Raw genomic sequence first — 23,127 nt, 5'->3', positions numbered from 1 at the left:
ACCTCTTCTTAGACGTTGGCTCCTTCTCCAATACACCTATGCACATGCTCAAGCTTCCCCTCATTCTTAAAAATCCTTCACTTGACTTAGAATCCTCACAATGAAATTTTGCATCACGTTTAACAGGAAAAAGTCTGGTCACCTTTCCAGAGGAGAAACAATCCAGGAAGCCCAATGCAACTGTTATTCAAAAAAAGAGTAATGCTATCTAAACCAATGCTAATAACAGTTAATAATAATAATAATAATAATAGTAATAATAATAATAATAATAATAATAAGTTGTTTCATCATATTTGGTATTTAAGCAGTCTAATGGAAAGGGGTAAGAAGGTATAACCTATTCAAGCAATCATCTTCTGAAATGAGCTTGGAACCAAACCTTTCCTCCAATAAATCCTCATAATATCATGTTAGATTTTTGAAGGGACCTTAGAGATCACCTAAGTTAACTCCTTGATTTTACAAGGAAAGAAACTGAGGCCCCCAGAGAGGATAAGTGACCTGCCCAAAGTCACAGGGGAAGGCTCATTTGATCCTTAATGAAACTGAGACAGTTGACAGGGAATCAAAGTGAGTTCAAATCTCACAGACTATCAGACCTGGAAGGCACCTCAGAGATTGCCTTTTCCAACTCATTTTACAGAGGAAAAACAGAGATTGTTCTAGTCCTTGCTAAATAATTCTCAGAGTTCTCCATACTTCCAGCCAGTATTCAACAACAGGGTGTTCAAACATGGCCACTCTTAGAAGCTCTGACACTTCCAGAATAATGGACCCTAGTCACATAATTCAGCTTAGTACAAGGAACTGAGCAGGGATAGGACTCTCCTTGCAGCAAACCCACCACCACAACCACCACTATAACCACCCCACACTGGGAAAGTATAAGCAAAATTTGGAGGACAGGAAAGTCCTGGGTATGGGTAAGGCAAAAAAAAAAGCCCTAAGAAGTCACAGTTCCCTCTGTAGACTTGGAGCATTTCCAAACTAGTGCTTCTTTCCCTTTTCAGATAAAATGAAGAATCAGAGGCTCAGATAATATAAGTGATTTGCACAAGGAATAACCAGGATTTAAATATCAATCCGCTGAATCAAAATGCAGTATATCATCACAGGCAGAGAACCATTTGGAAAGGCCAAATAGCAAGTAATATGCCTAAAAACTTTTTCCCTCATCAGACTTTAAGGATCATGTATCTTAGGGAGGGACAGTCTAGCAGCATAGTAGATAGACTGCTGGCTCTTCAGTCAGAAAGACCTGAGTTCAAATTTGACCTCAGACACTTCCTAGCTATGTGACCCTGGGCAAGTCATTTAACTATATGTAAATCTGTAAAATGGAAATAATTATACCTCCCAAGGTTTCTGTAAGAATCAATTGATAAATTGTAAAGGCTTATATATGGTAAGCATTATATTAAATGTTAATAATTATTAATATTATTATCTATTTTACTGGAGCAAATGTGACCCTTGATTTTTTTGTTTTGGCTTTTCTTGGGGGGGGGGCTGTTTTTGTGAGACAATGGGGCTAAGTGATTAGCCCAAGGTCACCCAGCTAGGTAATTATTAAGTGTCTAAGACCGAATTTGAACTCAGGTCCTCCTGACTCCAAGGTCAGTGCTCTATCCACTGTACCACCTGGCTGCCCCCTGCACCATTTAGCTGCCCCCTTGACCCTTGATTTTTCATCTGGAAAAGGAGTCCAAAAATACATGTACTGCCTGCTTTATACAACTGTTGAAAGGAAAGCACTTTGTAAACCTTAAGACAGTAGAAAACAGTGAATTATTATTACTGTTTCCCATATATATTCCCCAAATGTCTAAAACATCCTGAAACCTATGTCTTCCAATGATCATGAAGCAGTTTTGTTGCTCTAAATTCAAGACTCTTGCTCTCACTAACAAAGATGTCACCCAGATCCTGTTACTATGGGGGCAGCAGGGGTGGGCTAGGCCCATCCCATTCAACTCCAAAGATTTCCCAAGAAAAGGAAGAATCAGTTTGCCACAGCAGCTGAAATGTTCCAGCCAGCACCACAGGCTACTCTGTGGGGCTCCCTCACCCTTTATACTCATCCAAATCTACAACTCAGCAGAGAAAATTTCCATTTCCCCGGATTTTCACGTTTTCTGCCTAAAGAAAAATTGTCCTTTCTAAGCTTTCAAGTCTAAAGTGTTATTAGAACCAGTTGTAGAAAAAAAATAAAAGCATCTTGTTAAAATACAGAAGAGTAGTCAATTCCAACCACTCAGTCAGATCTGAGGGGCAAATGAAGTATGTTCCAAATCCAAAGTTAGTCTTGACATTTTTTGGATAAAATTTGTAGTTCTCTCAGAAACTAGAGCTGGGATGAGATGTTTAGACATAGGAAACATTGAATTGAGAGCTACATCCTGAAGAACTGAAACCTTCTTTTCACAGAGAAACAAAGAACCAGAGATGGAAGGCAACTTAACCAAGATGACAGAACAGCAAGGTGTTGGAATTTGAACCCAGATACTGTGAAACCATTAGCATGGAGAATACAAAGAAAGAAAAAAACAATTCCTGTCCTTGAGGAGGTCACATTCTAATGGGAAAGGCTATATAAAAATAATTATGTACAAGAAAGAGAGAGAGAGAGAGAGAGAGAGAGAGAGAGAGAGAGAGAGAGAGATGATATAACTGTAGATATAAGCAAATACATAGAAAAAGATAAGAGATAGAAATGGGAGCCAGTGTAGTTTATTGGGTGTGAGGGGGTGATAGAGTCATAACTATACTGTAAGAAGATCACTTAGATGAGTGGGGAAAGTAGACTTAAAAACAGAGAGACCACAGGAGATTACTGCAATAGTCCAGCTACTAATTTCTAAGCCTGGGAAAAGGCAGCTCTAAGAGATTCTTGTTAACTATTTTCCCTAAGAAAGGCTCAGCTAGAAACATGAATGTCTATGCTTCTTCTAAAAGAGATGGAACTTTTCTAATGAACTTAATTTTATGAATGTGTTTCTTAGAGATGAGGTGTATCTCATCTCCTCATTAGATGGTAAACACCAGGAGTGTAGGACCCAGATCTCACCTAAAATTTTGCAAAAACCTACAAGATTTTTTTTAGCTTCCCCCACTCCAGTTCCTCTTCCCTATGTTTCTGAGAACTTGAGTCAACCAGAAGGGTGCAAATAGCAGGGAAGTATGGACTGATGAGCATTAGCATATGGATAAAAATTTATCCAGAGCTGAGATACTGCTTACAATACTTACTATTAATAGCAGTAATTATGCATATTGCCAACATGAGTAAAAGCCCTTCCTTTACCCCAGGTAACCAAAAAAAAAAAAAAAAAACCAAATATATATATATATATATATATATATATATATATATATATATATATATATACACACACACACATATATATATGCCAAAAAACTAGTTATTTCACTTTCAAGGTACTGTGTCAATGTATGAAACCTCAGGCTTATAGGATTGCTTAAAAGGCAGGGCATCTCTGGAAAAGATGATAAACATTCAGGAGACTGTGTAAGGATATTTTGTGGGTTAACAATAGGGATTTTTAACAACCACTTCCAAGAAATGAAGGCGAGCAAGAAAAAAGCAGGACACCAGCAACACAATAGGTAAGGAGGAAAAGGTGTAGATAGGAGAATGTAAATTGTGGTAATATAAGTAAGTGCTTCCCTCCTCCTGAGCACTTACCATGTCATAACTGTATGTCTTTTGGTTTTAAATATATTTCTAAGTCATCTTTTTTTAATTTATACGTTCTCAATGAAGACACTTGACCAAAGAGAGCTCTGAGAACTGCATGGGTCCTTGCCTACTCTGAGCTGACAGTCAAAGACATGATCACAGAGAAAGAGGGGAGCACTGGAGATGTTGTATTCACACCAGCTGCTTCAGGTCTGGACAGCCACATACCCCAGACCCCACACTGTGCCCTCTATTGGGAAGCAGAATCAGCAGTAGAGGCTGTGGGTGTGCTGGAAGATGGCGAGGAGAGAGATTCTCCCGCTGGAAGCTCAGGAGTTAATGAGCCTGACCGCTCCATCTGACCCTCGCCTGAGCACAGAGGGGTCCGCTCTGGCAAGACAGCCCCAGCAATCCCTAAGGCCTCTGCGCATTATGGCAGAATGCAATTAGTTCAGTCTCTGTGTCTACTGCATTTGTCATTTCTTTATTTTAAAGAATATCATCGAGAAAGAGAAAGTACATACACTATGGATGGAAGAGAAAAAGAGAAAGAGGGGGAGAGAGAGAGAGAGAGAGAGAGAGAGAGAGAATATGAATGCAAGAGATGAAGAACCTCCATCCTAAGTACATATAAACATATTTTTTCCAGACACACCAATCCATAGCCTGTAATTATTTGTAACTAGCCTCAGAGAAATGGCATCAAAACAAAAGAAAAGAAGGGAAAGGGGGGGTCAATAGAAAAAAGATTCAGAAGGCGTGGTGGAGTGGGGGGCAAAGAAACCTTCTGTTTATTCAAACCAGAGCAGAACAAATTGACAGATTTAATAAGATAATAAGCTAGATTCCCTGCTCTTAAAGATACAGCCAGCAAACCATTTTCAGGGGGCATTTCTATGTTGTTGGCTGATGAAAGCCTAAGTCAGTCACTCTCTCCAAACACACCAGAGAGGGTCTCCTGTCGGCCACTGTTGTCTCAAACAGAGAAGTGCGTGTGTGTTTTTCCCAACAGAGCCCTCCCTCTGCAGCTCATGGGGGAGGTTTTCTACTGACTCAAACTCACCATCCTCCTGACACTCACACTCACACACACTCACTCTCTCTCTCTCTCTCTCTCACATACATACACACACACACACACACACACACACACACACACACCCTTTTAAGTTTTACTGGAAATGGCTCAACATACCCTTAGTGAAGAATCATGGGTTGCTCTCCTGCCCATCCTGCTGGTGGTTACAGAAGGACCTAATGATGATGAACAATGACCTGCTTCCTGACCTGCTGGCGAGTTCTAGCATGCTATATACATATCCCCTCTAGAACAACTCCCTCAATAATGCAAAATTACAGCACAGGTGAACCCCTAATATAAACAGGAAGAGCTATTGGGGGGGGGAGATAAAGAGTCAAACAAGATAGGATCCCAAGATTGTGCAGCTTACAATTTATTAGAGGAGATAGGGTATATACACTAATAACCAGAATACAAATTAAGATGCAAGAAGTGCTAGGAGACACAAAGTCCTAAGGGGATCCAGGGAAGGTTTTTGTGGATGAAGTTGCACTGAAATGAACAGGGCCTTGAAGGATGGTCAGATTTTGACACGTAGAGAAGTGAAGGTGATGTTTCAGGTAGAAGAAAAATAAAGGGCAATGAAAATAGAGGACATATATGGGGAACAGCAAATCCAGTTTGGATCTAAGAGAATAATGGAAAATAATGCTGACAAGATTTGTTGAAGGTCTTTGTATTGAGGTCATTGATTCAAACTCAAGTCCTGGGACTTCCAACTTCAGAACTCTCCCATGGTGCCTCCCTTTATTTAGACAGATGTGTGCAGGGTGGTCTGGGGAGAATGGGGAGGAAAAGGGCAGAATATGGAGGGAGATGACTTGGAGAAAGTCAGGCTAATAGGGAGACATCACAACAGTGCAGGCAAGAGGTAACAAAGATCCAAGATAGGCTGGTGGCTGTGTGTGTGTGTGTGTGTGTGTGTGTGTGTGTGTGTGTAAGTTTGGCATGAATATAAGAGAATTCACAGAGATTTCACTTATTGCTTAGAAAGAAAAACAGTAAAAAGGGTGGTAACTGGAGACTGTCTACAAAGGAAGAGAAAGATCCATGGAATGAGCAGAAAGGAATATCATTCAAGCTCAAAAACTAGCTCTGTCACAAACAATATGTGACTCTTCCTAAGCTACTGATCCCTTTATAGGCTTTATTGTATGCATTCATAAGATTAGTAATAGGACAAGGACTGGATCTATGGTTTCATTAGTAGGAGGAATCCTAGAAGAAGAAACTCTTTCTAACAATGAAGGAAGCATCAATTTAAGCGTTGCCCAGAGACATTAATAGGTTTGCCCAAGGTCCCACAGCCAATATGTAGCAGAGGTGGCACCTAAATAGGAGCCTTACTGACTCTAAGGGCTGAGCCCCATCCCCTATTCCATACCACTTATCAGTAAAAGTAATGATAAAATTAATGCTGGGAATAATAATAATAATAATAATAATAATAATAATAATAATAATAATGAAAGCTAATATGTATATATATATATATATATATAGAGAGAGAGAGAGAGAGAGAGAGAGAGAGAGAGAGAGACTGACTGACTTTGGGCAGTTAGATGATGCAGTGAATTAGAGTCAGGAAGATTCATCTTCCTGAATTCAAATCCTGTCTCAGACATTTCCAAGCTGTATCATCCTAGACAAGTCACTTAACTCTATTTGCCTCAATTTCCTCATCTGTCAAATGAACTAGAGAAAAAAATGGCAAACCATCCTGGTAGCTTTGCCAAGAACCCATAAATGAAGTCATAAAGGGTTGGGAACAACTAGAAAACAACTGACTGACAAATATAGCACGTTAAGCCTTGCATACAAAATCTCTTTTGATCTTCACAGTAACCCTATAAAGTAGGAACTATTATTATCCCCAATTTGCAACTAAGGAAACTTGAGGACTTGTCTAGGATCACACAGCCAATAAGTATCAAATGCAGGATATGAATTCCACTTTTCCTGATCTCATGTTCTACTCCCTATCTATTTTACATCTTGTAAGAAAAGGATGAAAGCAGAAGCCACAGTGCATCAAGAGTTAACAATACATTCGCAGAATCACAGAGGAAAGTTTAAATACAGAACTCAGATATTTTTCAATACAATTCCTAAAAAAAGTTTTTTTAAAAGTAGCAGACATTTCTAGATGTGCGTCTTTTGCATCTCCCCTTTAAAAACAGCAGTATCATCATCATCATCATCATCATCATCATCATCATCTACACAAATGAATGAAAGCCTCAACAGATGAGAAACCTGAGGCTCAGAAGAGGAAAATAAACTTTCTTACACATTTAATAAGCACCAGAGCCAAGATTCAAACATAGATCTTGGGACCACATAGTCAACCTTCCTTGCACTATACCATGCTGCCTCTTAGGGAGATGCACCACACTCCTCTGATCTAGAGCGAGGTAAGAAGTCTGATCTGGAAATTAATTCTGATTTTTGATAGATTACTGTGTCCCTTTAGGTTTCCAATTCATCTACAGAGCTTCCCAAGGCTGACTGTCACCTTCTATTGGTTTTCCAAAGTCAAGAGCAAGAAAATTTCCACATGAAAACTGGCAAACAAAATCTCATCACTTGGGTTACAATTGGCGGGTTACCCAGAACAGCCAGGCAAAAAGGACACATTTCTTCTTTAACTCCAACTCTGAAGACCAACTTGAGCTGGCAGAGCGAAAAGATCACTGGTTTACGGAACCTGTATTAAAATCCAGTCTTTTGTCATTGATGACTTCGATAACCTTGGGCAAATCACTTTAACTTCCAGAGTCTAAGTATCTGCAGTTGAAAAGGCTCCCCCTTGAGATCAGCTTAATTCTATGAAGCCTTTTCATAAGGCTCCATTCCATATTTCAGAAAGAGATGTCAATACAAGCCAAAGGGGAAAATGATGAAAAATGTTACATGGTATGACACTGACGGGCCTAAATAGTTCAATGTGATGAATGCTTTGGTTACTTTCAATGAACTGATTTTCTCATTTATCTTTCTTTTTTTTATTCCTTATTCTAATAAAAGAGTTTGTATGTCTGTATGTTAAAGAGCCCAGTTGACAATGTCATAAAACTTATGCATCCTTACTCAAAATGTTTGCTACCTACATTCATAATTGAAAGAAAAGATAAATTTCATTTAGAAGTTAGTGAAAACAAAGATGTAATTTTTTTCCCCATCCAAGTTTATGAAACTGCTAAAAACTGTTAAGGTTAAGAAATCTTGATTCTCAGGGGAGGAGAGGAAGGGAAGGAAGCAATATCCTGAAAAATAAAATAATGTAAAAACAAAATATATAAACAGATTTTTTAAAGTTATGTGACAACCATTGTTTTTTGGAAAAGAAAACAAATGTAATATAAATATTCCCTAAAACTTGGTTCCTCAGGGTTGAGAGCCTGCCTGCTGCTGGTGGCGCAGAGAATGACAACACTCATCGCGGAGGTAGTATGGGCACAGGGAGCAGAAAACTAGCCTCTCCCAGTTACAAAAGACACCTGAGTATGAATACCAATACCAACTCCCTGTAGGTTTCTCCAACAGTACCAGGATGCTGTCAGGCCCCTCACCTTTTAGAGCCTTCTAGGCCAACATGCTGTCCCCAATGGGCTCTATAGAAGTCAAATACTCCATCCACCCTTCCATAGGATGCCTTACCTCTCTGCTCTGCATGCCAGAAACGTTAGGCAGTATTATTACACCAACCAAAATAGCTATTAACCCAGTAGCCAATAATAACACGTTATCCTATCAATTTGCTTCTTAAATACCGTGTAATTACAGAACAAAAGTTCGCTATCTGGGTAGCTTAGTTACGTAATATAAAGAAAGGAAACTCACCAATCCAAAATGAAGAATGGGACTCAGGTTACAAAGTTCAGATTCATTACAGGTCCCTCTCACAACAATCCCAGGGGCCCAAGGCCCTGGAATCTCACATCAAGAAGCCATTTTCTGACTTTTAACTATAGATTGGCTATAGTTTGGTCTATAAATTGGCATGCTCTTTGTGGATTGGCTATTTGACTGTGGTGAAGGTCATCTCTAGAAGACACCATGGAGTAATTAAAAAAGGAAATCATGCCCTCACCATGGAGATATGAACCTTCTTCAGATGTATCCAGTCAAAAGTCTGCCCCCAGAAGCCAGTCATTAGAATGCTTTCTAACCTCACCAGATGGACAACAGCAAGGGAAACTCTGAGTCACTTGGAAAGAAAGGCAGGAGAGAGAAATCAAATCAAGTCAACAACTATTAAGCACTTACTGTATGCAGAAGGACATAATTAGTGGAAAGAAGACCCAAACATTACCCAAACCAGCAGCGGGGAAGGGGAAAAGTGAACAATACTTTCCACAGTTTAGGTGTCCAGTAGGGACAAGACAGGGATAGGTGAGAACAAGAGAGGTTTGAGGGCCAATTAGAAAATGATCAGGAAAGAAGGTAGGGAGGACAGAGCAAGGACTTGCAGGACAAGGAGCAAAGGAGGCAGTTCTGGAAAAATTAAAGTTATATTGAGAAAAAGGAAATAAAAAAAAAGTTTTATAAAAAAGATAGTTTAAACTCAAACCTGAAGGCGTTCCAAAGACCACTGTTAAGGAAACAAAAGACATGCTCACCCAAGGTCACCCCCCGTGTTGGACAGCATCCCTCAAACCTTGTACCCCTGAAGGGCTAAGGTATCCTCAGGCTGGGGAAGAGAAGAGAGTAGGACAGTTTCTGCCCGATGGGTAGCTCCTTTAAGGGGCCAGTCCCCATATTCCATTCACATCCCTGGAAAACATTTTTTTCCTCTTTCTGGATTTGATTCCCCTCTGAGGAAACATTCAGCTTCTCAACAAACCAGGAGTTTATAATGCAACACTTGGCTGTCAGGAGACATGACTTCTGCTCTATTCATCCCCCACCCCCACCCCACCCGCAGCTCTGCCCTGGGATTTCCACGTCTTCCCTACCCCCACCCATACCCCTTCATCTTACCTTTCCCCCCTCCTCCCCAATCCTTCCTGAGGTGAGTCTCTTCCGTAGGGGAAAGTTTAATCGAGTGGCAACAGTCGAAACTTAATCTCTCTATTCACCCATGGGCCAGCAGTGTCGCTGGCAAACTGCTGGGGAAATCTATTCACCCTGCCCTATGAGTGACCTCAGCTCCGGGACATGTCCCCACCCCATCCACTGGGGATAGGATGGGCTGAGGTCTCTCTGCTAGCTCAGCCACTTGGTATTGTCTCTGGTTCTAGACGAGGATAGAAAGAAAAGGGGGGAGAAAGGAGGAGGGAAAAAAGGAGGCAGTGGAAGGGGTGGGAGGAGAGAGGATGGAAGAAAAGGCCAAGTGGAGAAATCTCAAGCCATTTGTCCAGATGTTGACCCAATTCAGAGCTGTGGTCCACAGAGGCGGCTTCCAGGGAGGGAGATCAAACTCACTTCACTAGGGGATTCCAACAGAGAGAGCTCAGAAGCAAGAGACTGTTCCAAAGCCTCCTTCCCAGTTGATGGCAAGGAAGGGAGGGAGGAGAGAATGTATCCAGGGAGCGAGGGGAGGAGGGGAGAAAGGAGAGAAGAGCCCACCACACACTGGGGCCCTGCCCTTGGGTGCCAGCTTGGCAGCAAGAAGAGGGGCCAGCACGGTGTTTGTGGAGGGGGTGGGGGAAAGCTGCTGGAATGGAGGGGGCTGCTCTCCCCAGGCAACCCAGGGGATGAAGGGTGGGTGGGGTACCGTCTCTGGGAAAGAGCTTTCAGCAAATGGAAACAATGCTGAGGAAAACTGGCGCAGCTCAAACATGCCGATCAACTCCAGGGGAAACCAGGCTCCAGGCCCCTGACTAACAATGCACTTCGATATAAACCATCTTGCTTAGGCTGGGTTCACAATTTAAAGGCAATAAAGGTGTGTAGTTAACAGCCGCCTATTGAAATGCATTAAAAAAAAAAGATAACAAATAAAGAAGGTAAAAGAGAGGGAGGGCACCAAATGGCTTAAGCAACTTTTTCAGGGAAAATGGAAAACATTTTCTGCAACTACACAATTACTTTTCCCTTTGTACACCACTCACTATTATAGATTACAGGCAGAGGTCCCCTCTTGAGGCAGAACTCCCCATAAGTGTTGCAAAAAGCAACCTAACAGCATAATTTCCTTCACTATACTTTGCTACACTTTGCTTGGCTTGGCCTTCCTACAGGCATCCAGGGGAGGCTGGCAATATTAACTACTTCTTAGACTAGATGACTCAGTAGAGGACTCAGGTGAGGCCAGATGGGTTGCCATGCTTCGAGTTTCCTCCATCACAGGTCTGGCACAGGGACCCAGGCTAGCAGCCTCAAGTCTCCCAACTTTAAGGGCCCAACCCCCAAATGACAAAGGCTAGATATTTTGGAAGGAACAGAATACAGGTCAGAAAGGTGAGTTTGGGTTCTAATGTTCATTGGTCAGGTGAAGGAGGCAGTTCTCTCTTAACCTCTCTAATCTTCATCTATCAAACTGGAATAATACGGTAACAACCACCTAATTCAAAGGGGTTGGATACAAGAATTTTGTAAAAACCTTTAAGTCCTAGAAAAATGAGTGGTTATCATCCTCATCTTCATCATGAAGGATGCTTACATTTGGCTAGCACCGCCTGAGACTGTGTCATTTGATTTGCTAAGTGTCTCAAGGACAGTGAGATAGCAGGAGAAAACACAGGACATGGGAATGTGAGCCCAGGTGTGACCTGGAACAGATTAAGTGACCCGACTCTCTGAAATTGTTTTCACATTAGTAAAATGAAGATAATTATGCCTGCCCTATCCTAAATCACAATGCAGGAGTCAAAAATACCCAAGTTCAAATCTTGCTTCAAATACTTATAAGATATATCACTATTAACAAATTTAATGTCTCCAAGTCAAAGTTTCCTCATCTATAAAATGGGGATAATAGTAGGACCTACCTCAAATGATTGTAGGGAGGATTAAATAAATGAAATGTAAAGAGCTGCGCAAACCAAAAACACAGCATCATTTTTATTATAACAGAGCACTTTATTATAGTAAACAGGACTAAATGAATATAATTACCTTAATTATTATTGATAATAACTAGTGTTATTATTTTAAAACAACAATTCTCAAGCTTCACTAAAAACATGTTTTTCTAAATGGGGGAAGTGTTAATGAGGGTTCCTAGAGGTCTTTTTCTTTTTTTAAAAAATAAAATAAAAAACAAACAGGAAAAGGGCACCAAAAGGTCTGTGCATGTGTAACCACTGAACAAATTAAAATTAGCTCATTTAATCAGCTTGTAATGGTCTAGCTCTCCCGAGTGATCACTTGGTATACAGCAAACTTCACAGCAGAAATATGAGGGCCAATGTCAGTTTATCCTACAACAAAGGGATTTTCTAAATAGCATGATCAAAACCCAGCTAAGGCTGGGGAGAACTAGGGAGACAGGGGGAAAAAAAAGCACCATCCTGGTGGGCACCCAGCTTTCCCATCTTGTCACTTTGAGCTGAATTGTTCTTTTGGCTTTTGTTCTAATTATCTAAACATTTGCACTGACTGTTCTATAAAAGGCACTTTATCCAGATAAATAGGTAATTCTAGTCCACACCACAGTAGCAGGCTCCCTCTCCCTCCCTGCCCAACTCCACCTCCTCCCCACTCCTCACTCTAGCCCTTCCACCCACAAATTCTAGTTGTTTGGGGGAGGGAGAGAGGATGGGAGTGTGAAGGGGAAAGGAAGAATAAACCAGGACCCAGATCACTGGCTCCCCAGGGAAGTGCCCCTGGAAGCCCAAAGCACATCTGAGACCCTGGCTGGTACCAGGGAATATTATTTCCCCTGGGCCAATTCTCCATACAGTCGACCACCTGGGTTAAGTCATTATGGCAATCAATGGGGGGTACTGGGAGGAGGAGGGAAATGGGGGCTGGGGTAGGAGGAGGTAACGATGAGAGAAGTGGGAAAAAATATTCTATAAAGTATCATCAAAGACAATGTGGTGTACTGGAAAGAACACTGGACTAGGTAGGATAAAGAAGACCTGGGTTCTAGTGCCAGCTGTAAGACATATATTCTAGATCTCAGTTTTCTCATCTAAAAAGCCACAACAATTTCCCTCCAGAATACTTCAGGGTTTATTTTGTGACTCACAAAACAATGAAGGTAAAAGAAGTCTGTAAACTATAAGGACTACTAATGTGTAAATTAATACCATTATTATTAAGGAACTATTAAACTAGATACAAAGAGGCAATTATACATTCTACTGTAGTGGTATCAAACTCCAATAAAAATGGGATCCATCAAATTTTCAAGAACCTTGCACATAATGACCTAGTTTTAAAATGTAACATTATCTATGCTTTTATTGTACTTTCATTTATTTTGTTAAATATCCCAATTATATTTTAATCTAGTTTGTGCCTCACTCTGAAGAATAATAGAACAGAGGCAGGTTTTGCATTTTCAACACCTCTGATCTAGTGGAGTGAGGGCCAGACCTGAACTGAAGACATCGGTTCAAGTCTCAGATCCGATGGCTGCATGACTCTGGATATGTCATTTAACTACTCAGTGTCTCAGGCAAACTCTAAATTGTAAAATCTGCTGATCTGTACTTTTAGAGGAAATTTTCATTGTGAATACCCTGGACAGGGGGGGAAAAAAAAACAAGTTCTAACAATCACAACAAAAAAATCAATATAGAGTTTGTAAAAGTTTGCAAAGCACTTATTCCTCAAACTGGTACAAAATAATGATTCTGTTGCCTCATGTCAGATTTTTTACTTATAATATCTAGGATTTTGTTATTTATAACAGCCCTTATGCAGTCCTTGCCACACTTATCCTCATTTTACATATGAGGAAATTGAGGCAAAAAGAGTTAAAGGACTTGCTTAGGGTCACACATAGCCAAATAAGTGTCTGAAGCCAAATCTGAACTTCCTGGCTCCAGACCCAGCACTCTAACCATTGAGCCACCATGCTGCCTGAATTTGACAGCATTGCCTAATATAAGGGTGTGGAACTTGACTGGCATGGAGACCTGTGTTCCAAATGCTACCTCCAACACATTATTGGTAGGTTTCAGTCTCTTCAACTATAAAATGAAGAGATCAGGTCAGATGCTCTTCATTGTCTCTTCTAAAGAGAGATTGAGTGACAAGGCTAAGCAAAGGTGAGCATGACCAGCATAAAGTGGATGGACTCATTTGATTCCCAGGTGGGGGCACCTGAAAGAGCCCTAGATTTAAAGACCGGAACCTGAGGTTTAGATCTCAGCTCTTCAATTTGCTCCCCGTGTGACCTCAGATAAGTCTGTTTCCTTGTCTGAACAATAAGAGAGATGAACTAATGTTCTTTTTGGCTCTAAAATGAATAAACTGACTTCTCTATCAATCCTCCTCATTTGATTCCTCCTGATTCCAGATGGGGTTTTCAGTGACATGCATCCCAAAGGAAGGCCATGTCCTCTCAGTCCACAGCCCTTATTGATGCTCAGCCACTCCAGCTTGTTTTTCCTAATCTCTTGTCTGAATTGCTGCTTTAGGAGTTGACAGAACCATGGAAACTACCCACCCCACTCCCTGGGGCACCAGACAATTTCTAGGACTCCTCCAGAGCCCTCCACCCACAGGCACCACCTGTTCTAGAGCAACTCAGCCCTGACGACAAACCCTCCAGGGAATCTGACCATGGCTCCAATGTGACTCAGTCATGGGTTTCCATTCACAGGCCCACCCAAACCACACCCAGATGGGGAGATGGTCAGTTTGTAAAGGAGCCCTCTACAGAAGGGAAGACAAGGATATAGGATGGAGAAAGGGAGAGAGAAGGAAAGAAAGGAATGAACACTAATAAAGACACATTTCTACATAAAGATTTAAAAAGTGATTTCCACACAATGACTTGGTGTGGTAGACACTGTAAGCATTTTACATTTAGATTCTGTTAGAAATTTCATTGGAGAAGTGGAACTTCTAGGAAGTAACATCTCCCACTTCAGATTATCTCCTTCTCTGCAATTTATGTTCCTAAGGGGAAACTGCGAGGCTAAGTAAATTATCTGGGGGTCACACAGACATTATGTTTAAGAGGTGGAATTTGAATCTATGTCTTTCTGATTCCAAAACAAACTCTCTTCCCCTACACCATGTTGTCTCTCACGCAAGCATTATTACCAACATCATCCAAAGAAGGAAACTAGGATTCAAGGAGATGAAAGGATGTGTCCTTCTACAAGGTGCATAGCCTGGACTCAAGGTCAGTTCTTTGAACTCCAAATCATATTAAATCCACAAGACTAGTATTTACATAGCATTTTAAGATTTGCAAAGCTCTCTTCATATATTTTAAGTAACCTGCCAATTGACAGTAATGTGTCTGTCTGTTGGCATGATACAGAGTCCCCATGGTGTTAAAGCTTCCAGGGTCCCCTTCATTTCTCAAAATGTAGGGTTTCTGCCAGGTAACAAAATACTGCTATCCAATTATCTATTTCAAGATTAAGAAAAACTTGGAGAAGTATAAATTATTAATGAGGTTGAAAAAATATCTTTGTTAACTAGGAGCACAGAACATACATAAACACCTGTCTTCTACTGAAATCCTTTTTGAATGCTTTGGTGGGGTAGAAAGAACCCTGGTTTCTCAAAGGGAAGTGTTTAAAACTATTGCTGGTGGTATACTACAAGTTCCATTGGTTCCTACAGAACTGGGGATAGTCCCAGAAATAGATTTTGAATGTCTTGTCCCAGGATCATCCCAAATTTCAACAGGTTCATCACAAGAGACTGACCACAAGGTAATGAATTATTTTCTGCCAAAGCAGTTCATAAAGCTCTCTGCTAATTAGTCAATCAATTCACAAACAGTATTAAAAGTTACCATGTGCTAAGTGACGTGGCTACAAAGACAAAAGTGTCAAATTGTGATTCTAAATGTCAAACAAAACAATTTCTATTTGACCCTGAAATTATAGGTAGCCAGTGGAGTTTATTGCAGTAGAAAAATGTATTAGAAATAGAGAAATGATATAAGAAAAGGTGGTAATTTGAGTGGGTATGGGGATTATACACCCCAGTGAGTAGCTCACAGACTTTTAGAAATATCAAAGCATATATCTAGAAACCAGGCATGCAAAATATCCTCAAAGGTTGGGATCAGTCTATTAAAAACTCCTCCCAGGGTCGGCTAGGTGGCACAGTGGATAGAGCACCAGCTCTGAAGTCAGGAGTCCCTGAGTTCAAATCTAGTCTCAGACACTTAATGATTACCTAGCTGTGTGACCTTGGAGAAGCCACTTAACCCCACTGCCTTGCAAAAGCTAAAAAACAAACAAAAAAACCCCACCAACCCCTCCCCACTTTAAGAGACTGAAAGGGAAAGAATCTGCATTGGGACAGTGGAGAGGACTGGGAAGGGGATAAGGAGTCATATGAGACAACAGCTGGCTGAAGTCAGGGCTCATGTAAGGGCTCATGGTAATAGCAAGGGGAGGTTTGGTCTTCAAAATTTTGAACCCCTAGATTCAAACTTCCTCTCTGACACATACTGCTGTATGTCACATACTATTGTATGTCACATATACACATGTGAACTGAGAAAGTCAAAGTTCTTAGGGCCCTAAGCAACATTAAGAGTATATAAGAGGGGCAGCTAGGTGGCATAGTGGATAAAGCACCGGCCTTGGAGTCAGGAGTACCTGGGTTCAAATCCAGTCTCAGACATTTAATAATTACCTAGCTGTGTGGCCTTGGGCAAGCCACTTAACCCCATTTGCCTTGCAAAAACCTAAAAAAAAAAAAAGAATAATATAGCACAGAGATGACTAACTAGTTTTTTCAGCAAATGAGGAAGGGAAAGCTGATAACAGGAAGCACAATTTTCAGCTTTCAGTGGCTATCAGTGCCAAGACTCTATACTTACTCCTCATATGACTTTGGGGAGGTCACTTAACTTCTCTGGAATCTTCAATCCTCACATGTAGAAAAAAGGAGTTAGATGAGAAGATCTCTAAAGTTCTATCAAACTCAAAATCTGATTCTCTGACCCTAAGACTAGCCTCCCTCTGGTTACAGAGAAATATTACCCATTCCATGACCCACTGTGTCAGAAGTTCTTTGAAGGAGGTCCATTTGCTAAGATACTCTGAAGAGGTGAAGAAGAATAAGCACACATTTTGGATAGTGGCTGATATTTTGTGTTGCTTAGAATCAGAAGGAACAGTTAAGTGAAGCAACAGAGAGCAAGTCGAACCTAGAGTCAGGAAGACCTGAGTTCAAATCAAGCTTCAGACACTTTCTTATCTGGATCATTGGTTAAGTCGAAACCCCATTTGTCTCAGTTTCTTTTATCTTGAAAATGATCTAAAGAAGGAAATGGCAAAACCACTGAACAAGAAGATCACAAGACCATAGCTCTAGAGCTGTTGGCAAGAACCTCAGAGCTCATCCAATTCAACCCTTCATCTTGGCCATCAGAGGTAGCTAGGTGGCTCAGTGGACAGAACTCTAAGCCTGGATCCAGGAAGTCCAGAGTTCAAATCTAGCCTCAGATACTTATTGACTATGTGAACCCTAGGAAGCTCAGTTTGCCTGTTTACTCAAGTCAATGGGAATAATAACAGCACCTACTTGAGAAGGTTGTTGTGACAATATTTGTAAATCAATATTTGTTTTTGTCATTGAATTTGTAACAATTTTGTAATAATATTTGTAAAATATTGAGCATGGTACAGACACATGGTAGGAACTATAAAAAAAAGTTTATTTCTTTCCTTTATTCCCTAGCCAAGAGGCCCAAAGAGAGACTTGCCCAAGGTCACACAGGTAGTGAGTAACACAGAGTCTTGGCACTGCTGCTTGGAAACCATTTGTACTGGGATCTGCTGATAACAGCTTGAGGTCAAAAAGCCCTAACTTGAGCCTCCTTCAAAACTCCATCTTCTTGGCAAGAAGAAAGAAAATAAAAACAAAAGTATACTTCTTCCCTCTCCTGTTTCAGCCAACTTTTTCTAGGCCAAACCTATGGATTTCTCTGTACCACCCTTCCCAAAAAGAGCAAGTAACTTGCCCAAGGTCACACAGGTAGTGTTTATCAAATGATCAAAAAGTATTTCTTAAGGGTGGACCAGTCACCATACTGGAAAGGATAGGGAGTGGAATGGAGGGTGAACAGAAGGAATGAAACACTATCTGTTGCAAGGAGTCTCATAAGTGAACAATGAGCTCTCTTCCCCCCAACCTCCCTTCACTACTTCAACACTCTCTAACATCAGGCCAGAATTAACTTCAAAAGTTCTCAATTTTCTGTCTGGGTAGGAGACCATGAGATCCATGATAGGCTAATTACTATGAAAAGCCCCAAAATTTGAAGAGGCCAAAATGAGTGCTAAGATTTGATGGGCCATCCATATGTTCAAAATATTTCTAAGCTATTATATCTTAAAATCACACTAAGAATTTTTGATGACATGTCCTTTGTTCTCAAAGAAGATCTTGACAACATCAGACTAATCTGTATAAACCTGTGTTGGGTTGTTTTTTTTTTTTTTTTTTTTAACATTCTACTGAAGCAGGGGCAGCTAGGTGGCGTAGTGGATAAAGCACCGGCCCTGGAGTCAGGAGTACCTGGGTTCAAATCTGGTCTCAAACACTTAATAATTACCTAGCTGTTGGGCAAGCCACTTAACCCCATTTGCCTTGCAAAAAAAAAAAAAAAACTAAAAAAAAAATTCTACTGAAGCAACTTCTAAACTCTCCCCCTCATTCCTACCCCCTGGCTTCCTTTATTTCCTTCAAGCTGCAGCTGGAATCCCACCTTCTACAAAAAGCCATTCCCAATTCCCCACCTCACCCTGCCATTGCTAGTAATGTCCCTCTAAGAATATTTCCAATCTGTCTTGTATGTATCTAGTTTTCACACTTTGTATTTTCGGCTTTCTCTCCCCCTCCTTGGATTCTCAGGTCTAGGAAGAGGGACTATCTTTTATGCTTTCATGCTATCTCCAGAATTAAACATAATGCCTTGCTTTAAAAATGTTTGTTTGACTGACTTAGAAAGCAGATCAACAACTATTCCACTCTGGGGAGACCCGGAGGTTTGCCTGGGGCATAGAGAGATTAAGTAGCTTTCTTGGGGTCACAAAGCCAGTATGTGTCAGGACCCCAGGTCCTCTTGACTAACACTGGCTCTCTCTCTTTTCCTAAGATATGTGCTACCTTTACCCATAAAGAAACTCAACCTCTACCTAGATAGTGTATACAATGGATATACACTCCCACAAGAACTTTGTTTCCCTTTAGAATAACTGAACTAGGTCTCCAGGTCATCAGAAAGAATGATTCACCTAGAGAGTAAAACTGGATAATTTTAAAGGTAGCAGAAGGATATTGCTCCCCTCTCCCCAGGATTCTCCCTAGTCAAACATAGAGATGCTTGGCAATACCATCTGGCACCTATATAAACTTTTATGCTTGTCAAAAGCATTCTCTCACATGTACCATCTTATCTGATCTCTTAACTACATGCTACATCTCTTCTTCCTGGGTTCAAATCTGGTCTCAGGCATTGACTAGCTTTGGTAATCCTTGGCAAGTCACCTAACCCTGTTTAATTCAGGGGAGTCTGTAAAAGGGGAAAAATAATAATAATTATAGCACCCACTTCCCAGGGTTGTTATGAAGCTCTAATGAAAGTACTTAGAACAATGCCAGGAACATAATAAAAGCTATATAAATATTAGCTGTTATCATTATGTGAAAACAGGATAACATATGCAGCATTCCCATTGTGCTACTGGAATAGTCCAAAAGATGTCTACATTGCTCCTACAAAGAATGAACCTAACAATCTTTTATTTTTAACTGCCAAAAAAATCCAGTTGTTTTTCCCACCTGTTTAATTGTCCATAGAAAACCCAATGTGGTACAAGAAAATAATAGCAGAAAAGGAACTTTTCATGGCAAATTTTTCTTTGAAATTTATCAGGGGAAAAAAAGAAGATAAGAGTGATAATAGCTGGCATATATAAAGCATCTTAAGGTTTGAAAAAACACTTCGCATAAATTATTTCATTTGATCCTCACAGCAAATCTGACTAGTAAGTAATACTGGCATTATCTCTACTTTACCAATGACACAGTGACTCAGAGAAGGGACTATTATTCCCATTCCAGAGATTAGGAGAGTGAGGCCCAGAAGGAATTGGATGTGGAGTCAGTACAATAGTTATACTGATATTTAACTGGCAATATAAATGAGACAATATGACCTTGGACCAGCCACTTCCCTCTTCTAGGTCTTAGTTCCTTCATCTATAAAATGTGAATGTAAAAGAAAGGGGGAGGAGGAAACCCATATAGATAAAAAGGGTGAGAAGCCTGTTTCCAAAGTCCTAATGGTCAGTAATGTAAGAGCCCAGCTTCCTGATTTAAGCAAGCACAGACACAATGCAACTGAACTTAGTCTGGTAACCACTTGATGAAGAGACTGGGATTAATTGAAAAATCACCAACCATCCAAAATAAGGTGGTTCTTGTTCCTGACAAGTTGACTGCCCTCCATTACAAGGATAATAATAATTATATAACCTACCCTACAGGATTATTATAAAGAAAGTGTTGGATAAATCTGGCAATTAAAGTGAGTTACTACTGTCATAATTATTAAGTGAACTTGATGGTTCTACAATTAGTCACTAGTCAAATCCATTGTGGCTGGTGTTTTCTGGTGCTCAGGGTAAGAGCACAGATTATCTCCAGAAAGAACCCCAGAACTCATCTAGTTTGACCCCCACCTTGCTTAGAAGAGGGTCAACAGACCCAAAGAGGTTACTGGGCTTGCCTAAGGTCATAAAGGTAGGGACTTAAAAGTTAGGCTCCAAGGCTCCCTATTACTTGTGCCATCAAACATTTCCTGAACTAGCTCTTCCAAAGAATTTACTGATTCCCTATGTAATTTCTGCAAGGATCTCCTCCCATAACAGCCATGGTTCTAGAATTAATTCCAAATGCTGTCCTGCACCTCCTCCCTGATGATCCACCATCATTCAGTGGGTCCCAACACCCCAGCTGCTTCCCTTTAGTTCCCTCTCAAAGAGGAGGAAGCAATCCCTCTTTCATTCTCAGTGGACATCCACAAATTGTGATAAGCCCACAGGTTTTCAACAGGCCCATTGTCTGGCCTTCACTTTCATAAGCTGGTGACAAATGCTGGCTGTGTCCCATTTATTTCTGGATCCCCTTTCAGAGCATGCATGGTCAGTGGCCATCTCTCTCAACATCCAGCACACATGGCCAAGCCAGCCTAATACATGTGAAGATGATAATAGGTGGATCAGTATCTACGGGCTCCCTCGGGGAGCAGTAAAGAAAATGAAATCCAGGGCTTTGGTTTGTGACTTGAGAAAATGGTTCCCACCCAGATTTTTTTTCTACTTTATTTATGAAATGAGAAAAATCAAATAAAATTAGTATTTCCACAAATAATGAAGAAAATGAGACAATGATACGTGAAACTGCACAGTAGAGCTTGCTTTCCTTTCTTTTTAAGTATATAATAAATTCAACATGTAACTTTCAAAGCTGTCCTGCTTATCTGTGATTCTTTCCTGTTCTCTGATTTTTTTCCTACCCAGATAACCCTTAATTAAACAATGTCAAGGTTTAAAGGAGGATGAGATTGACAGGGACTGGTTGTCCCAAAAACAGTGGAAAGAACACTGAATGGAGTCAGGAGATTTGGATTCTAATTCTGATTCTATTACTAAATTCACAATAAACTACATGCTTTCCCCTCTCATGACCCCAGTTGCTCAATATGTACATGAGAATATTCTGCTAAAGAGTTTTTAAAAATCTATCTACAGCACCTACATTCTGTCCGTTCAAAGAGCATAGATTTAGAGCTGAAAGGGACCTTTAAGACGTTCAAGATTTCTTCTTTATCCAGATGAGCCTGGAACATTGGGCTAAGTAGAAAATGTAAAAGGGAAAAACTTCTCCCCCAATAGAACATCACCAGTAAATCAACTCCTGGTTATCAATATTCCTAGGAGGTCAGAGAGAGGGGAACAGTTCAGTAATAACCCCCAAAAGTGAATAAACAAAAAAAATCTTTCTATTAAGTCATGTTGGGGGGCAAGGGGGTAGATTGCTTTTTGCGCTTTCAAAGAAAAGAGGTTTATTTTCCTAAAGAAGTTTCCCAGAGGCTAATATTAACCTCAGACTACAATCCTGGAGTCACCATCAGCTAACTATGGGAGGCGGCCCAGAAGCAATCTGGGTGGCAGGGGAAAGATGGGCTGGAATTGTGCAACCAGCTCTTGATGAAGTCTGGTCATGGGGCCAGCTGGAGCTGGGTGAAGAGACTGTTCAAAAAAACCTTCATTTTCCCACAGCCTTATCTTGGACCAGGATAGGAAACAACAGAATTAAAACTCACTTGGGATTGACCGTTTCTTCATCCACCTAGACACACCATGGAACTAATTAGTAATGAAAGGCCAAGTCATAGGGAGAGGGAGACCAGCGAGTGGAAGCCACAAAGTCTCCAGAAATAGGACACAGAAAGAAGGCAGGAATGTCCAGTCCTCACACAGCCAAGGATTAAGGCTTATTAATCATTCCAGACAGAGTCTCAAAAAACAAGGACCACAACCAGGATGAAATGGATGAGCCAAATAAGTGACGGCTTGCCCGGAGGTCCCTAGTTGAGTGTAGAATGGAAGTCAGCATCAAGTTAGATCATCCAAAATAGTGTCTCTCAGCACAGGAGCTCAGTTCCATTAAGACAGAGGACCCAGGGTGAGATGAATTGGCCTGGCTCTGTGAGGAAAGGGGAACACGGAGAACTCACCTTTTGAGGCAGTCATATAAGAATAGTCTATCAGTGTCAACAATGAGTAAAGGCCAAGAATCAAAGTGTGAATGGCGGTGGCTAGTACCTATTAGAAAAGAAGGCTGATGAAGGAATTACAAACTGAAGTAAACAGAGGCTGAGAAGAGAATTCGGGGAAGACCAAAGAACAAATACAAGAAAAAATGGGATGACAGACTCATGACCTGAAGGGGTAGGTCCTTCAGGGGGAAAGGCTGTGGCCAAGAGGCAAGACCTGATGAACAACATCTGAGGAGAAGGACAAATTGCTTTAATGGATTTTTCCAGTGAAATTGGGCTTTCTAATAAGATGGTTCAATGCTTCCAAGGCACTATCATTTCTGGCAGCAGCAGTCAGTTCCAGCCTTAAAAGAATGGACTCAGATCTTCCCAAAGATTAAGAAATAGTGTCCTTGACATATTTATTTCAATAATCCTCTGGGTGAGAAGTCAGAGGGCTATCATCAGTAAAGT

The 23,127-nt window shown here is 40.7% G+C and overlaps 1 protein-coding gene across 3 annotated transcripts in view; it reads right to left on the bottom strand.

Moving 5' to 3' along the window:
* The window catches only part of ZNF423 (zinc finger protein 423), a 403,178-nt gene that overhangs the window by 167,478 nt on the left and 212,573 nt on the right, over positions 1–23,127 (bottom strand). Inside the window, exon 1 of one of the 3 annotated variants that reach the window (XM_074211384.1) lies at positions 9,768–10,383. The exons of the other annotated variants lie outside the window; for them this stretch is intronic. The gene's annotated coding sequence lies outside the window, so the exon portion shown is untranslated. Of the gene's footprint in view, positions 1–9,767; positions 10,384–23,127 lie in introns of those variants that run through there. 3 annotated transcript variants of the gene reach the window in all.

This window comes from Macrotis lagotis, chromosome 1 (assembly GCF_037893015.1).
Source record: "Macrotis lagotis isolate mMagLag1 chromosome 1, bilby.v1.9.chrom.fasta, whole genome shotgun sequence".
Taxonomy (NCBI): domain Eukaryota; kingdom Metazoa; phylum Chordata; class Mammalia; order Peramelemorphia; family Peramelidae; genus Macrotis; species Macrotis lagotis.
Note: the sequence above shows the minus strand (reverse complement) of the source record. Positions and strands in the feature narration are given on the sequence as shown.